The sequence below is a fragment of the Sapajus apella genome, unplaced genomic scaffold (assembly GCF_009761245.1).
Source record: "Sapajus apella isolate SASKATOON/1434 unplaced genomic scaffold, GSC_monkey_1.0 scaffold105, whole genome shotgun sequence".
In the NCBI taxonomy this organism is placed as follows: Eukaryota; Metazoa; Chordata; class Mammalia; order Primates; family Cebidae; genus Sapajus; species Sapajus apella.
The window spans coordinates 2,828,665-2,850,429 of NW_022437045.1; the positions used below are offsets into that span (position 1 = coordinate 2,828,665).

The 21,765-nt window shown below is 43.4% G+C and overlaps 1 protein-coding gene and 1 long non-coding RNA gene across 4 annotated transcripts in view; one reads left to right on the forward strand and one right to left on the reverse strand.

The window, feature by feature from the left end:
- CNKSR3 (CNKSR family member 3) overlaps positions 1-21,765 on the forward strand; it is a 108,257-nt gene that overhangs the window by 21,376 nt on the left and 65,116 nt on the right. The gene's annotated exons all lie outside the window — the stretch shown is intronic.
- On the reverse strand, positions 8,743-20,577 carry LOC116536894. The gene is made up of 4 exons (XR_004262854.1): positions 20,498-20,577; positions 19,168-19,170; positions 9,310-9,322; positions 8,743-8,752 (listed from the first exon to the last, which is right to left on the reverse strand). It is a non-coding gene; the product is annotated as an uncharacterized LOC116536894 (long non-coding RNA).

Consider the following 21,765-nt stretch of genomic DNA (forward strand, 5'->3'; position numbering starts at 1 on the left):
TACTTACTGTAGTGGAAGCTCCTGGATCTCCAGGGGAAATGTCACTTAAACGCCCTGTGCAGAAAGGAACTTGACTTACTGGATATTTATTTCCTTTGATATGTGAAATATAAAACTGAGCTGACTTTAAGCATAAGAAAACATGAAAAACTCTTCATTAAAGGCAGAATAACTACTAACCCGTTGACCTAAGCTGAAAAAAAAGTGGGAAAGGAAAGGCGAGCGGTGATGAACGGAGAGGAGGGGAGGGGGCAGGGGAACGCGGAGGAGCGCGGACTGCGGAAGTTTGGAGGGGAGTGTTTCCCAGAGGTCACACCTTGAGCTGTGGGTGTTTTCTGCGTTATCACCTGTGATCTGCTGCCCGGTGCTGATGACCGATTAGTAATTGTTTCTAGCTCAGTATGTAATTTAGTCTTTATATGTTCAGAGACTTCCCACTCTAGTGGGATCAGCCAAAGCATAGCATTTCTTGGAATTTTTTCTCTGGAAGTGGTCAGAAATATCAATTATCTAAGGGTTAGGATTCCACCACTCCGTGCCCCCAAAGAAGGGTACATGTAAGATAAACAGTATAGTCCAGTATTTCCAACACAACACTGCCCTCCCTCCAATTTCACTATACCTGGTATTTATACCCATATGCTGATATACAACAGAGGGACTTTTTTTTTTTTTTTTTTAAGACGGATTCTCGCTCTGTCACCCCAGCTGGACAGCAGTGGTGGGATCTCGGCTCACTGCAAACCCTACCTCCCAGGTTCAAGTGATTCTTCTGCCTCAGCCTCCCAAGTAGCTGGGACTACAGGTGTGCACCACCACACCAGGCTAATTTTTGTATTTTTAGTTGAGATGGGGTTTCACCATGTTACCCAGGCTGGTCTCAAATTCCTGACCTCAAAGGACCTGCCCACTTTGGCCTCCCAAAGTGCTGGAATTACAGGCATGAGCCACCGCGCCCAGCAGCAATAGAGTGACTTCACACCGAAATCTTGAAAATACATACAGTGAGCATCTCAGACACAGGCCCAGGGGAATCATACATTGGTTATATCGGATCCAGAAGCAGCCATGTGGGTATTTATTTCTGTGTTCCTGAACCCTGTAAGAACACAATACTTGAAATGAGTGGGAATTGATTAGGCAGGATTAAAAATAACAAGCCAAAACCCGAAAGACCCCACCGACCTCTGATGGGTGTGGCTGCCCGCCCTCCCCTTTGTGTGTTTTCCAGATTGTTACTGTGGTTGAGATTGTCCCATCATTCCCGGGGTTAAAGGCACGCTCAGGTCTGGGAAAACTTCCATTTTCAACAGTCCAAAGTTAGAATTCAGTGGAATGTGATTTGCAAGTAATTTAACAAGGTATATTTTAAGTTTTTAATAGTTACCTTTTTAAAAAATAGCCCCAGTTTTTCTGCTCCCGTCACCAGCCCCCAGTCATGATTTCTGAATATATGAGCTCTTGGAGGACATGAATAGCTGTATTTTAACTTTGAATTTAGCATCTTCATCTGTATATTTTCGCAATTTGAAATTCTGTTTTGTAACATTTTTTTGGTATCAGTGGTCTTGTTTTCACAACCTGAGGGTGTTCTTATTTCCCTTCTTTTATCTTTTAAACAGTTCCATCCCTAGAATGAGTATTGAAAAAATATTTCATTAAGATAGCATGCATATTAGTATCTTTTTCATATTTTCATATTTAAAAATGAACTTTAACTTGATAGGTAATGTTTCAGTTGTGCTGTAGAAATTCCATCTCCTAAAATCATGGTCTAATGAATCAAGGAGAAAAGGAACATTTCCTAAGGGTAACTAATAACAAAGAAATAAAAAAGTACACACGTCCACAAGCAACCTTAGGAATTCAGGAAGAAACCTTAAGCAGAATCTGCCTTGCTAAACGTAACTGTGGTAGGCTTCCTGGGAGCGGTAAATGATGTGGAATCAGTCTGTTATAATGACTTAATTGTCATCAAAAGATCTCACATCAATTTTGTGAGTTAAGTTTGGTAATTATCACCTTTGGTGGTAATTATGTAACTATAACATTATGAAAACATTATAAGACTACCGTAGTTTTCTTACAAAAGCAGATGACACAGTTTAGGTCTTAAGTTGTTATTGTTGGTTTTGTTTGTGCTTTACAGGTCCCACATTATAGTGAAAGTGGCATACTGTTGATAAGATGCAAAGATTAGAGTTGTTTGGTTTGTTTTTTGTTTCATGTAGTTAACATCTTTTTTTCCTCTTTTATTTATTTTGTTTTGAGATGGAGTCTTGCACTGAAACCCGGGCTGGAGTGCAATGGCGTGATCTTGGCTCACTGCAACCTCTGCCTCCTGGATTCACAGGATTCTCCTGCCCCAGCCTCCCGAGTGGCTGGGATTACAGGCGCATGTCATCACACCCGGCTAATTTTTTCTATTTTTAGTAGAGACAGGGTTTCACTATGTTGGCCTGACTGGTCTACTGGTCTCGAACTCCTGACCTTGTGATTTGCCCACCTCCACCTCCCAAAGTGCTGGGATTACAGGTGTGAGCAAGTGCCCTTTATCACTTTTAAAAATGATTTTTTTTTTTTAATCTCAAAGCGAAGTGATAGTACTGTTAACATTTGTCGTTGAGATGGTCCAGGTTGGTGTCTGTTTATTCAAATTGTGGCCCTGACAATAAAGATCTTTGGTTAATATTTGACAGGGAAAAGGTAAAATCCAGAAGTCTGTCCAACAAAGTTGGAATCAGTCTAAAAACCATGGCTCTGGCTTCAGTGTGTCTGTTTTGGGTGAAGGTGGAAGCACATGCCTGTAGGTAATTGCCTGCAATAGAGAGTAATTGTTTTACTTTTAGGGATTTTGCCTGGAGAGAACATGTGTTCATGTATCCATTCATTCACAGCCTCCTTTTGTCTCTGTTGGGGCTGGATAAATCAGTGTGTTTGTGGGTGGGCTGTTCCTCATTCTGAAACACTGTGGCTGCTGCAGGGTGACACAGTACTGGAGAGCCAGGCAGGAACTGCTGAGTTTGGATCCTTCACTGCCCCTCATGGTTGCCTGATGTTGGCCAATTTACCTACATTGTTTAGTCAACTAGTTCACCTTTAAACTTGGAATCATGTGGTTACTAAACTTTCAGGATTTGTTTTCAGGGCTAAAGGAGATAATGTGAGTGAAGCATTTATCATATCAGCCATATTTTAAGGGCTTAATAAAACACCAGGTGCTATTTTTGTTGCATAGAACTCAGGCATATCTTGGAAAAAAAAGTTCACATCTCCCAACAGGATAGTTTCAATCTCAAAGGAAGATACTCTGCCTTTTATAATTAGTAAATTACTCACTGGTGAGAGGAATGGTAAGGAGAACACTGGACCCCATGTCTTTTGTGCAGTGTGTTAATAGGAACTGGTGTTGAAACTAAAAATAGGAAAACTGGCTGGGTGTGGTGGTGTGCCTGTAGTCCCAGCTAGTTGGGAGGCTGAGGCAGGAGAATTGCTTAAACCTGGGAGGCGGAGGTTGCAGTGAGCTGAGATCCCACCACTGCATTCCAGCCAGACGACAGAGCGAGACTTCGTCTCAAAAAAAAACGAAAAATGAAAAGAGGAGAAGGCCGGGCACAGTGGCTCATGCCTGCAATCCTAACACTTTGGGAGCCTGAGGCAGGAGAATTGCTTGAGCCCATGAGTTCGAGAACAGCCTGGGCAACAAAGTGGGATCCCTGTCTCTATTTTAACTTAATAAAGCTAAAAATTGTCCGGGCAAGGTGGCTCATGCCTGTAATCCCAGCACTTTGGGAGGCCGAGGCGGGCGGATCATGAGGTCAGGAGATCGAGACCATTCTGGCAAACATGGTGAAACCCTATCTCTATTAAAAATATAAAAAAATTAGCTGGGCATGGTGGCAGTCGACTGTAGTCCCAGCTACTTGGGAGGCTGAGGCAGGAGAGTTGCTTGAACCCAGGAGGCGGAGATTGCAGTGAGCTGAGATCGTGCCACTGTACTACAGCCTGGGTGACAGAGTGAGACTCTGTCTTAAAAAAATAAATAAATAAAAATTTTAATTAAAAAATATTTTAAAAAGAGAAAGATGACTGGGCATGGTAGCTCACAACTGTAATCCTAGCCCTTTGGGGGCCCGAGGTGGGTGAATCACCTGAGGTCAGGAGTTCAAGACCAGCCTGGTCAACATAGTGAAACCCTGTCTCTACTAAAAATACAAAAAATTAGCTAGGTGTGATGGTGTGCACGTATAACCCCAGCTACTCAGGAGGCTGAGGCAGGAGAATCGTGTGAACCCAGGAAGGGGAGGTTGCAGTGAGCAGAGATTGCACCATTACACACTCCATCCCGGTGACAGTGCAAACTCCGTCTCAAAAAAAAAGAAAAGAAAAAAAGACAGTTGTACCTTTTTAAATGTCATGCTGTGGAGGGGTGATGGTAAATGATTTCTCAAATGTCTTTCCTTGGTTCTTCTGCTAGCATAAGGAGACCTGAGGCTGGTGATAGCAATGTGTACAGTAGGCATTACATGGCAGAGGGGAGGCAGCCACAAAGGCATGGCCTTGAAGGCCAAATCTCTTGTTTTATCACAGTTAATGCCCAAGACTTACTACATTTCCTGCTTTACTGAGGCTTTTGATAACTGGTGGGTGTGACAGTAATACATGGGTGTGTCCATGATATAGTATGTGTGCTGCTGAGTTATTGTCCTGGCAGAACAGCCCCAGATGGAAGGTGTTTTGTCATGCCAACCCCAATTAAGGAAACCAGCCCTGTTCTTCTTGAGAGCCAGGAAGTTATTTTGAAATAATATAATCCTGTAAGCACTGTGGGAGTAACTTACAGGAGCAGATCTTACAGAAGCCACCATTGGGAGGGTGACTACCCCTGTTCCTTAGTCACTACAGTTGCTTGCTCAGTCTCCAAATCACAGAAAGTCTCAAACTTCTCAAGGGACTTTTAGATTGCCTGTGCAAAAGGGAGAAAGAATGATGCCCACAGGTGTCAAAGAGGTGCCTTGCAGGTAGTAACCCAGAGTGACGTGAATCAGGCTGCTAAAGAGCAGATACCCGATGCATTATGGGAAATGCGGGGTGTTAAATAAAAAACTTAAAAGTTGACCTGATTTGCCTTTTTATAGATGAAGGAGACTTTTTTGTAAGGCATCTTTGAGCCGGGGGAAAAAATGTTTCTATATTTTATTCGGTGTGTGCCTGTTTCTGGAACCGAGCTTTAGTAAGTGATTAACGTAGAAAAGTTCTTTTAAAAGTGGAAAAATCTGTATGAGCCAAAGAAGCCCCTTTCCAACCCTTTAGAAACACATATAATTTCTTCTAGATCAGTTTCCAAGTTAATATTTGTCTAATTTTTGTGTGTTGAGTAATACTTTTCAAAAGATATTTGTAACCTCTCTAGACCAATCTTCCTCCTCCCAAACAATATAGGTTGGGAACGCTGTATAGGGAGAAGTGATTCATAATTAATGGATTCATGGACAGCATATTTTAGATGCTGTCAATCTTCAAACTTGTACATTGAACTTAAAAGTTGAAAAAATTCACCAAATATTCCCATAAAGAGAAGTTTAAAATCCAAGCTAACTGGCAACTCTGCCTTCAGTGGAATTGGCAGGCTTGCTGTCTGAGAAAGCAGTGGTGATGACTCAAGCTAAAAACCACCTCTCCAAAGGCCTGAGGCAGGGAGGTCAGTAGCAGCTACCAGATCTGTGTGGCTAATTCAAGTTTTCAGGCCTTAATACCCAGCCTGGACTATCAGTGTTCCTGTGCTGGTTAAAGAAGCTTTGCCTCCATCAAGATGGTAACAGTTGATTTTTATTTTCAAGTATTTCTTCATTTTCTTTGGGGGAGGGGGTAGGGGAAAATCATATTTAGGTTTAAGATGATGGAGACAAGGAGTATCTTTTTTTTTTTTTTTTTTGAGATGGAGTCTCGTTCTGTCACCCCGTCTGGAGAGCAATGGCACGATCTCGGCTCACTGCAACCTCCACCTGCTGGATTTAAGCAATTCTCCTGCTTCTGCCTCCCTAGTAGCTGGGATTACAGGCGTGTGCCACCACACCAGCTAATTTTTTGTATTTTTAGTAGAGATGGGGTTTCACCATGTTGGCCAGGCTGGTCTTGAACTCCTGACCTTGTGATCTGTCCACCTGGAGTATCCTTATAGTGAAAAAATACTGGGTATGAGACAGTGCTCAGATTCACGTTGGTGAACTGCACGACAGCCTGTTTCTTAGGCATATTGAGATGTTTCTTGACTTCTGTTGGGTATATAACAAGAGTGGGCATTTTTCCTAGGACTGTGGTTTCAGCACTATGGATTCCATGTTTTTTTGTTCCATCATTAACTATAGTTTTGAGGGTTGATAATGACTTTCGATCATTCAGTCCAAATGCATATTCTTTTCTGTGAGTAAATCACTTAATTGTTAATGACATTGTGGCCCAGAGATTTATGTGGCAGGACTTGGATCAGAACTGAATTCTCTAGACTCCCAGTTCAGAAGGTTTCTGATTATACTATTTTCCCACCTTGCCCTCATTGGCCCCCGCTTTCCTCAAATCCCATAAAACTTATGGCTTTGTAGGTCCCACACACCAGCAGTACCATGGCACATCCTGGCCTTTTTCCTGTTCTGTAGTACAGTCCCAATCAAGAAGCCTTATTAATCTCCTGTGTGGTAGACCAGACTCATTGTTGGGTTTTGGGGATCCAGTGGTGAGGAGTATTCAGTCTACCAGGAGAAATGAGTTGGCCATGTTCTACAAGGAGCAGTAAAGCTGTTGTTTTTTGAGATGGAGTCTTGCTCTATTGCCCAGGCTAGAGTGCAGTGGTGTGATCTCAACTCACTGCAACCTCCACCTCCTGGGTTCAAGTGATTCTCTGGCCTCAGCCTCAGCCTCCCGAGTAGCTGGGCTTACAGATGACTGCCACCATGCCTGGCTAATTTTTGTATTTTTAGTAGAGACGGGGTTTCATCGTGTTGACCAGGATAGTCTAGAACTCCTGACCTCAGGCAATCTGCCCACTTTGGCCTCCCAAAGTGCTGGGATTACAGGCATAAGCCACCGCACACAGCTTTTTTTTCTTTCTCTTTCTTTCTTTCTTTTTTTTTTTTTTTAAAGACAGTTGCTTGAGGATGGTTTTAGAGGACAAAGGGGAATTTGCCAGCCAGATGAAGGGTGAGGGTACGGGACTTCTAGGTGAAGTGATTTAGAAAACTAAGAGGATTCTGCCCATCGGTAGTACTGGGCAGTGAAGCTGGTCACACGTGGCATACTGACAAGTTGCAGAACTCACTGGATGTTGTCATGCTGTTGCTTCTCCAGCCTGATTCAGAATGGAAAGAGGTTGCCAAAAGCATCAGTGATCTTCCGTTTTCTTACAGGTTAAAGAACGTTAAATGTCTTTGGATGTGATGGCTGGTGTGACTGTGAACAGACTGTGGCTAGTGTGGGTTATGTGATACCTGGAGGCCCAGTGGCTTAGGTGTGATCAGGAGGAAGGTTTGGGGAGAATGCTTTGGTTAGACTCAGAATTGGAAAGACAGCAGGCTCTGTTTGGAGACTTCCTGTCCTTTGTCCAAGATGCCGTTGGGATGAAGGTGTGGATGCAGCTTTGCATGTTCAGCTCCTGGAACCAGACACAACTGCCTTTCAGTTTTCACAGCCTTGGAGGAAACAGATAATGAATGATAGGAAACAGCTGCTTCTAACGTGGCAGGCAGAAATGCATCCTCATGGAGCAATTTGGTCATCACAAGATTATTAGTGGAAAATCATCTCTGATTAAACATTCGGGAACTATGGAGTGTGATTTGTTTTCATATATTCACCCTTCTCCTGATTGTCTTTCCATTGGCCTGTAGATTTTATTTTTATTTGTCAAATAATACAGAAATACTTTCTTGTAAAAAAAAAATTTAAACAACAGAGCTCGAGGTAGGTTGGAAAAGATACCCTTCTCCTTTTCCAGAGCTGGGACTCAGCACCTTCTGGAACCTTTCCTAGACACTTGTGTACATGTTTATACTTACTTACACATAATCATTTTCTTTTTATACATGGATTTGTACACAGTTTGAATCTGTTTCTTTTTACATTGAATACTGTCTTAACGATTTCTCTGCATCACTATATTTAGATAAACCTCAAATTTTTAGAAGTAATGCTTATGCAATCAAACTTAATTAACTTTATCAATAATTTATGTATGAAAATCTAAGTGCCTCTTAGGAACGGGAAGGGGTTGTGTCCCCCCCCCCCCTACATACACACACACTGGGGCTGGACAGTGGATTTAGGATTTCTGTGACAGGCTGGCTTTCACCTGGCAAAATATCTTGGGTCAGTCTCACAAGGGAGAGCTAATCTCCTGCCCAGAAAGTTTATTACTGTAGTACCAGTTCTGCTTAAAACCAAGATTTAGTCTTTTTTTTTTTTTTTTTTTAATGCCAGGATTATATTAAAGTAAGAGGGGGCCTGAGAAACAATCTTTGAGATCTCCATGGCCTGGGAGAATGTGGGACTTGTATCTTTCTCCAAAGCTTGTTTCACAACTTTACAAAGCCCGTTTAGGAGAAGTTGGTAAGGTTGACCCAAAGGGCAAGGTCACTTCTTTGAATTTTAGTGCTGAGAAGTAGGACGCAGAATTGATAAGGGGGAACGCTTTGGAAGGGGTCATGAGGCAGATAATTGTTTTGTTACATTCGCGGGCTGATGACATCACTGGAAAGCGCTTGATGACTCACTCATAGAACTGTACTGTGCTCTTCAGCTTGTTACCCCGGCAAAGCCGCCGATGGGACTCGCCGTTTTGGTTACTCCCTGAAGTGCAGTGGCTGTTGTCCCAGGAGTAGCAGATGCTCTTGGAATGCAGTCATGATTGCCTTGGCACATGTTATTTAGAAAAGGAGGAAGATGCCTTCTTGGCCTGACAGTGTGACAGCTACCTGCTGTCACTCATTTTCTTCAGTGCTCTGAAGGTGACCAGAACCTGGTCATCAGGTCTTTAAAAATAACAAAACACAGACATGCATAAAATCATACAGCATAAAAGGATGATGTAATTATCAGAGACACATGACAGCATGTGCCTATTTTCCTTATCTACTTTTTTTTTTGAGGTGGAATCTTGCTGTGTTGCCCAGGCTGGAGTCCAGTGGCTGCCACCTCTACCTTCTGGGTTCAAGAAGTTCTTTTGCCTCAGCCTCCCAAGTCACTGGGACTACAGGTGCCTGCCAGCATGCATGGCTAATTTTTTTTTGGATTTTTTTAGTAGAAATGGAGTTTCACTGTGTTGCCCAGTCTGGTCGAAAACTTTTGAGCTCAGATAATCCGCTTGCCTTGGCCTCCCAAAGTGCTGGAATTACAAGCATGAACCACCGTGCCCGGCTGTAATCTACTCTTGAAGGCATCAGGTCTCATATCTTTTGCTTGCCAGTTGCTACCTAAAAGAGGGAAATTCTTGAGGAGAAATGGACTTTCATGCTCAGTTACTTAGAAACTGTGTTAGAATTGACTGCTATCAAATAAGCATGGGAGGAATCTTTAAATTTGTTAAAGATGTGGGATCACGTCCAGGCTTCATAAAGAAATTGTAATTCTGAGGTATGGTGGCACATGCACAGTCAACTATTTTAGTCTGGCTTTCAAAGAAACTGGGCTTTATGGGATTATAAGGAGGTCAAGAACATGGTATATCTTCTGTTGGATGTAAAATTGGTATTTACAGTTCAGTAGTGTCAGTTCTTTGATAGTGGGCAACCAGGGACGTGCTCACATGATAGTCAATAAGTGTTCTTCAGAGACTATATTTTCTTTTTTTTTTGATATGGAGTGTTACTGGCTCTGTCGCCAGGCTGGAGTGCAGTGGTAGGAGCTCCGCTCACTGCAACCTCCACCTCCTGGGTTCAAGTGATTCTTCTGCCTCAGCTTCCCGAGTAGCTGGGACTGCAGTCATGCGCCACCACGCCCAGCTAATTTTTGTATTTTTAGTAGAGATGGAGTTTTACCATGTTGGCCAGGCTGGTCTTGATATCTTGACCTTGTGATCCGCCTGCCTCGGCCTCCCAAGGTGCTGGGATTATAGGCGTGAGCCACCACGCCCAGCCTCAGAGACACTAGATTTAAAATCTGCATTCATCCACTAAATTAGTCACATGAAGAATGAACCAAGCAGACAGCTTTGTTTTCCTGTATCCGTCCTGCTCATGAGACTCTGCTGCGCTCACAGGCTTTACCTGCCTGGGAAAGTCACACGCCAGAACAGGTGCCCCACTTGCTGTAGGGAGAAGGCAGAGCCAGTCTGGGGCAGAGTAAAATACCTGGTGTTGAATCTTTACTCTAGCACTCAACGGTAGTATGACCTTAAGCATTTAGCCCTTTAGGGCTTGCTTTCACATCTGCAAAATGGGCATCATAATACATCACATGGTTGTTATGAGTATTAGTGAAACACCGGGAAAGCGTGTCCAGCTCAGGTTGTGGAATACAGAAAGGCTCAGGAAATGGGACTTGTTATTCAGACATTTAAAAAAAAACAACTCTTTTTCAAGAAATGAGATGGCCCCAGCACTAGACATCTGGTGCCTGGTTCTTAACACTGTACACGATGGATAACTTTCTGTTTCTGACAACCAAGAACGAGAAGGTTTATTTCCCCCAAATTACTCTTCTGGAATTATAGCCATTCTGTGATTTATTTGCCTTTTTTCCTCCCCCACACTGCAGAACAGTTAAATCCCCAGTCTGTTCAAGGGCAGAACTAATCTTAGCCGCAGTGTGAAGGAGTCTGGGGGCCGGAAGAAACTGACAAGGCACAACTACAGTAAGTTGCAAGAATAAAATCTCACGTGACTTTGGCACAAGTTTGAAATTTTAGAGTTTCCCCCAGGTGCTTCCTCTGGAACCACAACAACAAAAAAGTTAAAATCTCACATAAGAGGACGCTTTATTTTTTAAAAAAAGCCATGTTGTAATATGTAAACACAAACATTTCCCTATAGAGACATCCACAGTTTTCGTTCTATGGTGCACATGCTCATCTGGAGTAGCAGGGGGGCTCTATGTGTGCAGTAATTATTGTCAGTCCTCGGTTGACTCATGCATTCCTAACTGTCACAGTGAGATCTGTGTTTATGTGAAATATGGAAACAATTTCCCCCCCTTGATGGAGCGGCTGGATTCTCTTTCTTTGTTATTTTTAGGGTGTCTTCAGTTTTGGAGCTCTAGTTTAGGCTTGAGGAGGGCCAGCTGTCAGTGTGGCTTGGGCTGGTCTTTATGAGATCTGGCTGGTGTTTCTGCAGTTAGAACCTGATTTTGAATCCAACCCCCTTCCACCGACATGGGAGGCTCTCCCTTCTACAACTTTTATTTGCCTCACAATGAAAACAGAATGGAAATGAAAATAACAGTAGTGGAGTCTCCACTGAAAGAAGATTTTTTTTTTTTCTCTGAATTCATCTCCTTTATTGGGAGCCATATGTCTTGTGTCCTGACCACTGCCTTTTTTTCTTTTTGTTTTCCTGCAACTGACTTTCTGTTTGGGTGTCTTAAGGATGGGGAAGTATATGCTGTGTTTTTAAAGCTCAGAGTTTAACTACAGAAAAAGAAAAACCAGAAAACAGTCTGTTCCTCGCTCCTTTTAAACAATTTGTCCTCCTCGGGCAGAAAGTTTTACTATGTAGAATTCAGGGAATGTTTGTGAAAATGATCACAGGCTATAAAGGAGTGTCCAAGCTGCTTTCATTGTGTCCAACATGACATTCTCATGAAATCTGTAGCAAGCATTTCGGAGTCTTGGCAGACAGTTTCTTCTTTCACAGCGTAATGTTTTTCCAACTGCACTGTTCTAGCTGCTTCATGTGCCATGATGCATGGCTAGGTGTCAAGATAGTTTTATAGGGGCAAGAACTCAAAAGGACTTTTAAAACATGCAGCTTTCAGGAAAAAAGGAGAGTGATTTTTTACAAAGGGAGTTTTCAATAAAAAGACATTTGTGAGTTTGTGCTTTCTTCATGGGCAGACCTTTTAAAGATGGCATTGTAAAAACAGGATGTGCATTTCATTCCTTTATTGACGGAGGCCCCCGAGGGGCAGCTGTCTTGAAGGACCTGGGGCTACAGCCATGGAGATGAGTGTCACAGCCCCAGGCCCTTTAAGGAGCTGCACTTTGCCCAGGCATCACACGCATGAATAAACACGCTGAGGCCCAGAATGGCAGAAGGGGGAAGTGATGGATCTTGCTGGTGAGGAAACTGGTGCATGGCTGGTGTCCAGAGAAGGTCTCAAAAAGGAGGAGGAGCTTCTGGAGAGCCTTGGAGGATCAGGAGGAGTTAGCCAGACCAGATAGGTGTGTGGGTGATGTTGTACACAGAAGAAGAGCAAATAGAAATGCATAGAGTGTGAAGCAGCGAGGTGTGTTAGGAGAAGGAATCCCAACTCCCGAGGCTGGAGTGCAGCTTGCACGAGGACAGGCGGAGGGAGAAGCTTGGCCAGCAAGCCTGGGGCCAGCTTTGGGAGGCCTTTGCTTGTCATATGGTCATGTCATTTCCTTCAGGCTGCACTCGCCTTTCTTGGACTGCACCTGCCTTAGCCTTCTTCCTAGTACTTACCACCCATCCTGTTCTGGGTTTGTGTGTTTGCTGCCCATCTTCTGTTGTAAGAACAGAAGCCCCAGCAGAACGGGTACGGTTTTCTGTTATGGCTTCCCCAGTGCCCGGCGGTGAGTGATGCTAGGAGATTTGGACTCATCTTCATAGTGAATGATCGGAGGATCACTGAAGGTCTAAATCAGGGGAGTCACCTGAGTGCATTTGGGTGTTTGTAGAGCAGTGTGAATGACAGGAGAGCTGATGACAAGTATTTAGGGAGAGTCTCCATGCACGTTGAGGGGGAGTGAGTTGGTTAGCGATCCCGCTCTTCAGGCTACCTTGGGTGGGCTCAGGCTTTGCTGGCCTGGTTAATTACCAATAGCTAGTATCAATGTCGTTCCATCAGTGACATTGGAACTGTACTAAAAATTACAGAGAAGCAGCTGGGTGCACTAGTTAACTCCTGTAATCCCATCACTTTGGGAGACTGAGGCAGGTGGATCACCTGAGGTCAGGAGTTCGAGACCAGCCTGACCAATATGGTAAAACCTCCTCTATACTAAAAATACAAAAAATTAGCTGGGCTTGGTGGCATACACCTGAAGTCCCACCTACTCAGGAGGCTGAGGCAGGAATGAATTGCCTGAACCTGGGATGCGGAGGTTGCAGTGAGTCGAGATTTTGTCACTGCACTCCAGCTTGGGGAAGTGTGTCTCAAACAAACAAACAAACAAACAAACAAAAAACCAAAAAAACTTAAAGAGAAGTTCTGATTTTTTTTTTTTTTTCACTCTGCAAAGCTGATAGCTGCCCAGGTATTCCGATAAACGTCATGATGTTATGATCATTTTTGATAGTTCAGTGATTAAAAATCTGAAAGAATTGTCTTTTTTTTTGAAATGCTTTAAAATAAAGTGGGTTCTTTATGTAAAAATCGGTTTTATTAAGTTCTTAAATTTGCTTCAGGACAGCTGACCTCACAGCCATGTGCATTTTGTAGTTGGGCTGCTTACAAAGTTAAAAAAAGATAAGAAAGTAGACATTCTGCAGTTCTTCTGAGAGAGTTGATATGATGTCTCTTTCTGTTTGCTGGGCCCAAGAGGGAATGAACTTGTTCATACATAGGAATTTTCCTGATAAATGAACCTTGAGACCTGGTTTAAGGTCTTGAAATGTGGGTATTTTTAAGACCTGGATATTTTTAATTTTTCCCTCTAGTTTTGGATGGAAATCTTTCTAAAATAAAATTTTTTTGTGTGCTCATAGAGCGCATTCAACATGAGTTCATGATTTCTTCGTTCCTTGCTTATGAAAGAATTTACTGTTCAGAATCATGGAACTGTGTGGTTACTACAATGATAATGGTCTACTGATACTCATATGACTCTTTTGCCGAGTGACCCCAGAATGCCATGTTTCCTAAGTTACTGTCCTTGGCTTTTAGGAAGCCAATGCTCCACGCAACATACACACTGGCTTCTCTTTCAAATTTACTAAACTTGCCTCTCTTGAAGGCTGGGAAACAAATTTTCTGCTTTCTAAAATGAGAACAAACAGTCTGTGGGTGAATGTCTGTCTCAGAAAACCTTAAGTCAAGCAAACGCACTTTACTGCATAGGTTTTATCATATCTTCCACATTTCAAAGAAGGAGCCCTCATTTTGTTTGATTCTTTCTAGCACTGAACCATCCATATCTGAAAAAAAAATATATAGTATGACTTCTACTGGCATCACTGTTGGGTTTGCAGTAAAAGCAAAACCCCCAAGCCTCTTACACTGTTTGCCTAGAGTCCTCCTGGCCTACCTTTTGGTTCCAAGGTATGTGAGGTGATGTTGCTGCAGGTGTTACTGTGCAAAAGGTTTTTGAAAAATAATCTTTGACAATGGTGTTATTATTATTATTTTTTTTTGAGATGGAGTCTTGCTCTGTCATCCAGGCTGGAGTGCAGGGGCGTGATCTCGGCTCTGCAACCTCTTCCTCCTGCTTTCAAGCGATTCTCCTGCCTTGGCCTCCCAAGTAGCTGGGATTGCAGACATGTGCCACTGTGTCTGGCTAATTTTTGTATCTTTAGTAGAGATGGGGTTTCACCATGTTGGCCAGGGTGGTCTTGAACTCCTGATCTCAGGTGATCTGCCCGCTTTGGCCTCCCAAAATGCTGGGATTACTGGCGTGAGCCACCGTACCTGGCCGACGATGGTGGTTATTTATTGGTTGTCTGCCATGTGTAAGGCACTACAAACAGCACAAGGAAATGACTTCATTCTAGAAACTTCAGTTCTAGTTTGGAGGAGGACGTGGTGGAGCAGAGCTAGCCACAGTACTTGGAATTCATCAGAGGTGCAGCAGGTGGCTCAACCCCAGGAAGACCTAGGGCTGGGGAGTCCTCCTCTCTCCAGAAGGCTGGCATTTGACTGAGAGTGCAGCTGCCAAGGGGACCTGGATGGAGCTGAGAGGGAGCAACAGGCCTTGGGAAATTCACGATAGCAGCATCAGCTCCATCTGTCAGTGGGTGGCAGAACACCACACTTGAGATTAAGCTTGTCTACACACGCCAGGTGGGTGGGGAGGACAGCAGGGGCTGCAGGAGACAGAGGAGGTGACCATTTCTACTTAGGGAGGGGGGCGTGAAAACTTCATGGATGAGGGTGGAGTATTACTGGATCCTGCCTAATGAGCATAGTGCTGGGTTGGAGAAGGCAGGGAAGGGCAGCCAAGACGAGAGATGGTGTGCAGGAGGGGCGAGGTGGAAAAGGGCCAGGTGTGTGTTGTAACTGAGGTGCTGGCTTCTCAGCCAAGCTTCTCTGGCTGAGCCTCCCAGTGGGAAGACTGTGGATTCTGGAGTCAGATGGGTCTGGACCTCAAGACCGGTTCGACCGCTTTTTAGCTGTGTCATCTTCAGCAATGTCCATAGTCCCTCTCCATCAGTTTTCTCAGGTGTACAAGGGAGATCAGGAGTGATCTTGTAGACTCTTCAGAAGGAAAAAACAAGACTTAGATTTCACCATGAACACTGTAAACACAGCATATGCTCAGTAAATGGTAGTTTCCTTGGGCCACCTCTTCTGCAGGGCCCTGGTCTGGAGCTTCCCGAGGCTCACAGGCTCCACTTTCTGACTCACTCACAGCCACTGTCGAGTCAGCAGGCACAGGCGGGAAGGCATGACCTCATCTTCTTCCCACGCGTCTTCTCTTGTGTACCATCATTTTTTGCCTGGTGTTGAGTTTGAACCTGGTCCAAACCCTTGGCACCTTCTTTGGTTAGGTTTTGCCCGTCATGTGATGCTATAGTCTATCATCTCATCCTGTCCATTTCTTTGTCCCATGACACTGTAGTCTATGGCTGTGCCGGGTGCACGTCACTCCACATCCAGATGGCCCAGCCGCCTTCCCGAGGGTGTCCCTGACTTTAGCAAGCCCCCATCCAGCTTGCACATTCTTCAGACCCTGCCGAACTCAGTCCTTCCATGGTCCTTCGCTTTGGCCATTTCGTTCCCGTCTAACCTTGTTTTCCATTAGTTCCAAGAACAATAATAGCTAATATTGATGTGTGCTGGGTGTGCTTTAAGGACTTTATATTGGCCCTTTTTTTTTTTTTAATAACCCTGTGAGGAAGGTATGCTGACTATTGCCATTTAATAGTGGAGGGGGCTGGGCGTGGTGGCTCACACCTGTAATCCCAGCACTTTGGGAGGCTGAGGTGGGTGGATCATGATATCAGGAGACTGAGACCATCCTGGCCAATATGGTGAAACCCTGTCACTACTAAAAATACAAAAATTAGCTGGGTGTGGTGGCGCATGCTTGTAATCCCAGCTACTCGGGAGGCTGAGGCAGGAGAATTGCTTGAACCAGGGAGTTGAAGGTTGCTGTGAACTGAGATCGCATCACTGCACTGCAGCCTGGTGACAGTGAGACTCTGTCTCAAAAAAAAAAAAGAAGGTGGAGGGAACTGAGGCATGGGAAGATGATTGTCTAAGCTGCACAGCTAGTCAGTGTTTGAATCAGGCGACCCGACTCCAGACCCTACGCTTCAGACCCACTCTGACTTCACTGTCTTCTAGATGCTCTGTAAGAGCAGGGCTGTCATTCACCTCTACTCGTCTTACTCTGTGCTGTCTCGACATAGAGTAGAAACTCACTAAATCCACACGCTGTGCAACATCCTCACTCCCTGTTCTGTGCCTTGTTTATGCCATTCTCCCCCAGTATGGTGGCAGGAGATGGAGGCAGAGGTCAGTGCTCTCAGGGGTCAGAGCCCAACTCAGACAGTGTGGGCTTCAGATTTCAGCCACTTTCCAGCCACCTTAAAAAATGGCGATAATCATTGTGATGAGTCGGTCCTTTAGTCCCCTGCCTAACACATAGGAAATGGTAAACTGACGATAGCCTCCCTGCCTCTGTCGTCTACTTTGTATGTTCTTTTTGACCCCTTTCAACATGTATGTGCTCTCTCTCTGTCTGGCACTTGTCTGACGTCTTCAGCTCATAACAAACTAAATACTTGTTCCTGTTTGACCGTATATTAGCTGCGTGACTTTGAGCAAGTGACTACGTTTCACAAGCCTGAGGTGCATCATGGTGGTAACAGAGGGTTCTTTGGGGACTGACAGAGGAATACGTGTATCATGGTAAGCCCTCAGTCCATTTTAGTTTTTTTACCTTCTTCCATCCCTCATCTCCAGCTTCCCTCCACTGACCAGTGGGCATTCCATAAAAGCTCATTGATAGACCCAGTACCTCACTTAGTTTAGAAGAAAGGGAGGCTCTTGTTGTGTGGAATAGGCTGGGCTATAGCCAGTTATCAGGGAACTCTAGAAAGTTGTAGAATCCTTTTTTTTTTTTTTTTTTTAAACCTTTTTGAGACGTACTCTTAGTGGTAGTTCTGAACATGGCCAAACCCCTTAAAATTCCCACGATTTTGACGTCCTCTGAACCCATCCATTCAGCAAATAGTTCTTGAATTTCTCCCCTGTCCCAAGAACTGTTCTAGCTGTTGGGGACATGATGGGGACCAAAGCAGTCCTGGTTTTTGTTTTCTTGGGGTTTTGCTGTAGGGAGACAGACACCAGCCATACATATAGTAAACTACATAGCGAGATGGGCTAGGAAGGGAAATGAAAGGTGTCCCAATATATGAAATCAGGGGGATTTAATGTTGAGGGACAGAGAGGTATTCCCAGTGAAAGGGAGGTCTGAGCAGAGATCTGAGGACTCAGGAGGAGTACCCAGGTACAGAGGCAGTGGAATACCTTCAGATTTAATCATCACTCCTTTTCTTTTAATGTAATATACTATTTAGTGTTTTATAAAGCTTGGATGATGACAGGTGATAATTACTCTTAAAATCTGGAGGCGCCCAAATATGCTGTCACTGGCTGCTTTTATCTCACTATAAATAGTACGTGTGTTGGGCCGGGTGAGGGAGGCTGAATTGTATTTAAGCACAACCGGCGCATTGTGTTTTTTTTTATTATACTCAGGGCCAGTTCTGTCAGTAAAGCCCATCCAGGCACTTTGTCACATTATGGATAGTGCTGTCTGGGCTTGCCTGCCCAGGGCAGGTGCTCTTTATTTTAATTTGTATTACATATATTTGCTGTGAAAGTTGTTTTTGTTGAAACTTGAAAAGCCAGGTGCTTGCAGCTAGAGAGTGGGCAGATTTATTGGAAATTTGCTGAACAAGGTTTGTTACCATGAAACAGGGACACCCTCAGCCAAGTGTAATGGGCTACGGAGAGAACTGTCCATCAAAGCCCCCAGGGTCATGACCACTATGGAACTGGCCTTCTCTTTCAGGACTGGCATTTCCTGAAGTGTTATAGCAGGGTTTCTCAAAGTGAGGCACCTGACATAGTAAAGAGAAGGTGTTGTAAGAGACATGAATGTGACAGGGAACTACTGCGTCACTCATGGTGCCAGCACCTTGCTGTCCAGTCTGCGTGATGAGGTCAAGGGAAGATTCTCTCTGTAGTTGTCATTTTTCCAGCACCTTTTATTTGTAATTTTTTCTTTTAACGTGAAGAAGCAGACAATTACATCTAGCTAACTTTGCTTTGTTTTCATATTTATATTCATGTTATTTATTTATTTATTTATTGAGAGGGAGTCTTGCTCTGTTGTCCTGGCTGGAATACAGTGATGTGCTCTTGGCTCACTGCAACGTCTGCCTCCTGGATTCAAGCAATTCCCTGCCTCAACCTCCTGAGTTGCTGGGATTACAGGTGCCTGTGCCACCATGCCTGGCTACTTTTTATATTTTTAGTAGAGATGGAGTTTCACCATGTTGGCCAGACTGGTCTTGAACTCCTGACCTCAAGTGATCCATCTGCCTTGGCCTCCCAAAGTGTATATTCATGATATTTCTATTTACAGCAAGTGACACACATTTATAGCAGTAACTTAAAGATTCTTTTTAAAATGACATTAAAAATAATTTGTTAAATAAGTAAATAATAGTAGAAATGACACTCAGTTTTGGTAAAATCTTGAAGGTAGTACTAGAATGACTGAAGTTTGTGAATACTACCTTGGCTTCATGTGGATTTTTTTGCTTCCACTATCTGGTGTTTAGTTTCTGTTTCTGAGGACCTACTTAGAATTTGGTTGTTAAAATCTGATAATAATATACTACTTCATACCCACTATTATGGCTATACTAAAAAAAGATGGATCATAACTAGTGTTGGTGAAAATGTGAACCTTCATAAATTGCTGGCAGGAAGGTAACATGGTGCAGCTCCTCTGGGAAACATTTTGGCAATTCCTCAAAATGTTAAAGAATTACCACATGACTCAACAGTTCCATTCCTAGGTATATACCCAAGAGAACTGAGAATGTATATTCACCTAAAAACCTATACATGAATGTTCATAGCAACGTTATTCATAATAGCCAAAAAGATGAAACAAACCTAAGTGTCCGTCAACTGATGACTGGGTAAAAATGTGGTATATCTATCCAATGGAATATTAGACAGCCATGAAGAGGACTGAAGTACTTGTGCAGGCTGCAACATAGATAAACCTTGATCACCTGATATGTGAAATAAGACAAATATAAAAGGTTACATTGTATATCATTTTGCTGAATCTGACCCGCAGACTCTGGCCAAGTGACAAGACGACAGAAATTTGCAGGCACAGGTTCTTTTCCTGTGAGCATGCGGCTAGGGGACCCCACAGCTTACAGACCCCGAAAAGGGAGTCTGGCCATGCAGCCCCCATAGGCCAGAAAGGTTTGTATTTATTTTAGAACAGATGTAATGACAAAGGTCTCAAGCAAACATCTGACTTCAGTCAGGTGGTTAATTAACTTTGCCGATCCCCCGAGTAGAGAGCACTCATGCACATGGATGATTAAAGGTTGGTTTCTGGGGAAACAAGTAAATAAGCTATTTAGATAAACTTCTTGACCTTTCTTTGTTATCTGCTCTTTGCTATTAGCTCAAGGTAAGAGGATTAGGCTGCCTTCAGCCATAACCCTTTCCTGAAGCTTTTGCAAAACCTTCCAACATTCCAGGAAGGTTTGTGTCTTTCCTATAATTTTTCCCTCCACCCTGACCGTTCTCCTGTATCTCCCCCTTTTCTGATTTTTGCATCAGGTTTTGTTGATTGAAGAGTACAGATGTGTGCAGCAACAGGTTTGTTGGGCATAGCAGTTATAACTCGTATTCTGGCTTTGCATCCTAGAATTAGTAAATAACATAAGACAAACATGAGTATAATCAGTAACATTGTTTTCTAATCAAGGAATGACGTGTAGTGTTATTTGCCATCTCAGTCCAATGTGTGCCATTAATGTGGGACCCCACTGGGGGGTATGTTAATCCTTGCTAGCCAAGCAGTTGCATTGTTAGAGGCTGGGAAGGGAGTGTCTGTCTAAGTAACAGGTGAAAAAAAGGCAGATTTAGAAGATGGGCTCAATAGAGTGTAGCAGGTACAGGTAGCAGGCAAAATGAGAGAATAAAGGAACAAATTATCTGGAGTGAATGGTGTTTGTGTTTGGAGCAGGATTCACTCAGCCTCCTAAGTTGTTTTCTTCAGCATCCCCAGGTAATGCCCAGGGCTTGTGTCATCCGAGGAAGCCGCATTATGCGTGGCTGTGGGTCCTGCAAGGTTATTTTCTTCATCTCTGGTACCAGGTTGGGTCGTAGCCATGTCATGGTATGTACAGTTTGATGCATTGTGCTGGAATCCAAAAAGGCCTGAGGGAGTGTAAACACAAGCATATCCTCTTCCCCATGTTAGCAAATCATTTGAACCTTACCATTCATTACTATTTACATCTTTCCTTAAAACTGTGAGTTTTATATCTTGAGAGGCTTTAGCAGAGTGCTTTTCTATAGCTGATGGAAATTTTTCAGCAGGAAGGGCATGCTCTATATGGCCGTTATAATCAGAGAGTGCTATATGAAGATTTAGAGATAGGGCAATACTGCTTCGAATTGCTTTTTACCCAAAGGAATTCTTATGACACCAGGGTCAAAACCTAGCAACAGATTGCATTGTCTGTGGCCCATATAGATGACTTTACTAACTAGCTGGATATAGGGAGATAGTGTTTTAGTCCCGATATGTGAACAAAAACCCATTCTAGGAAGTGTAGTCCTGGGGCCATTTGTTCTTAATCCTGTTGGGGAATGGTTAGTAGGAAAAATAAACAACTGAACTAAATGTTTTGGGTCTCTGCGATCCAGTTGTCTCTGAGAAATAGCTTGCTCTATTTCCTCAATTTCCTTTTTTTGCTGCATAGTTTTAATACCTGGAAGAATCCAGAGCAGCCTTGCCTTTTAAGATTAAAAAAAAAAGGTTTTGTAAGTTATCAGTACTTATGCCCAAGGTGGGGCAAAGCCAGTTAATAACGCCCAGTAATTTTTGATCATCATTTAAGGTATGTAAGTTGCTAATATTTAATTTAACCTTTTGAGGCCTTGCCAACCAGGAAGTTAGTATGTATCCAAGATATTTCCAAGGAGAGGACATTTGTACTTTTTCAGGTGCTATGATTAAACCTCTTAACTGTGTATTCCTTTGGACAGAGGCATATAAACTTAAAAATACTGGCTCCATTGGGGCTGCCAGTAATGTATCATCTATAAAATGAATGATCTTGCAATTAGGAAATTCTTTTCTGCTGGGAAGCAAAGCCTGATTTA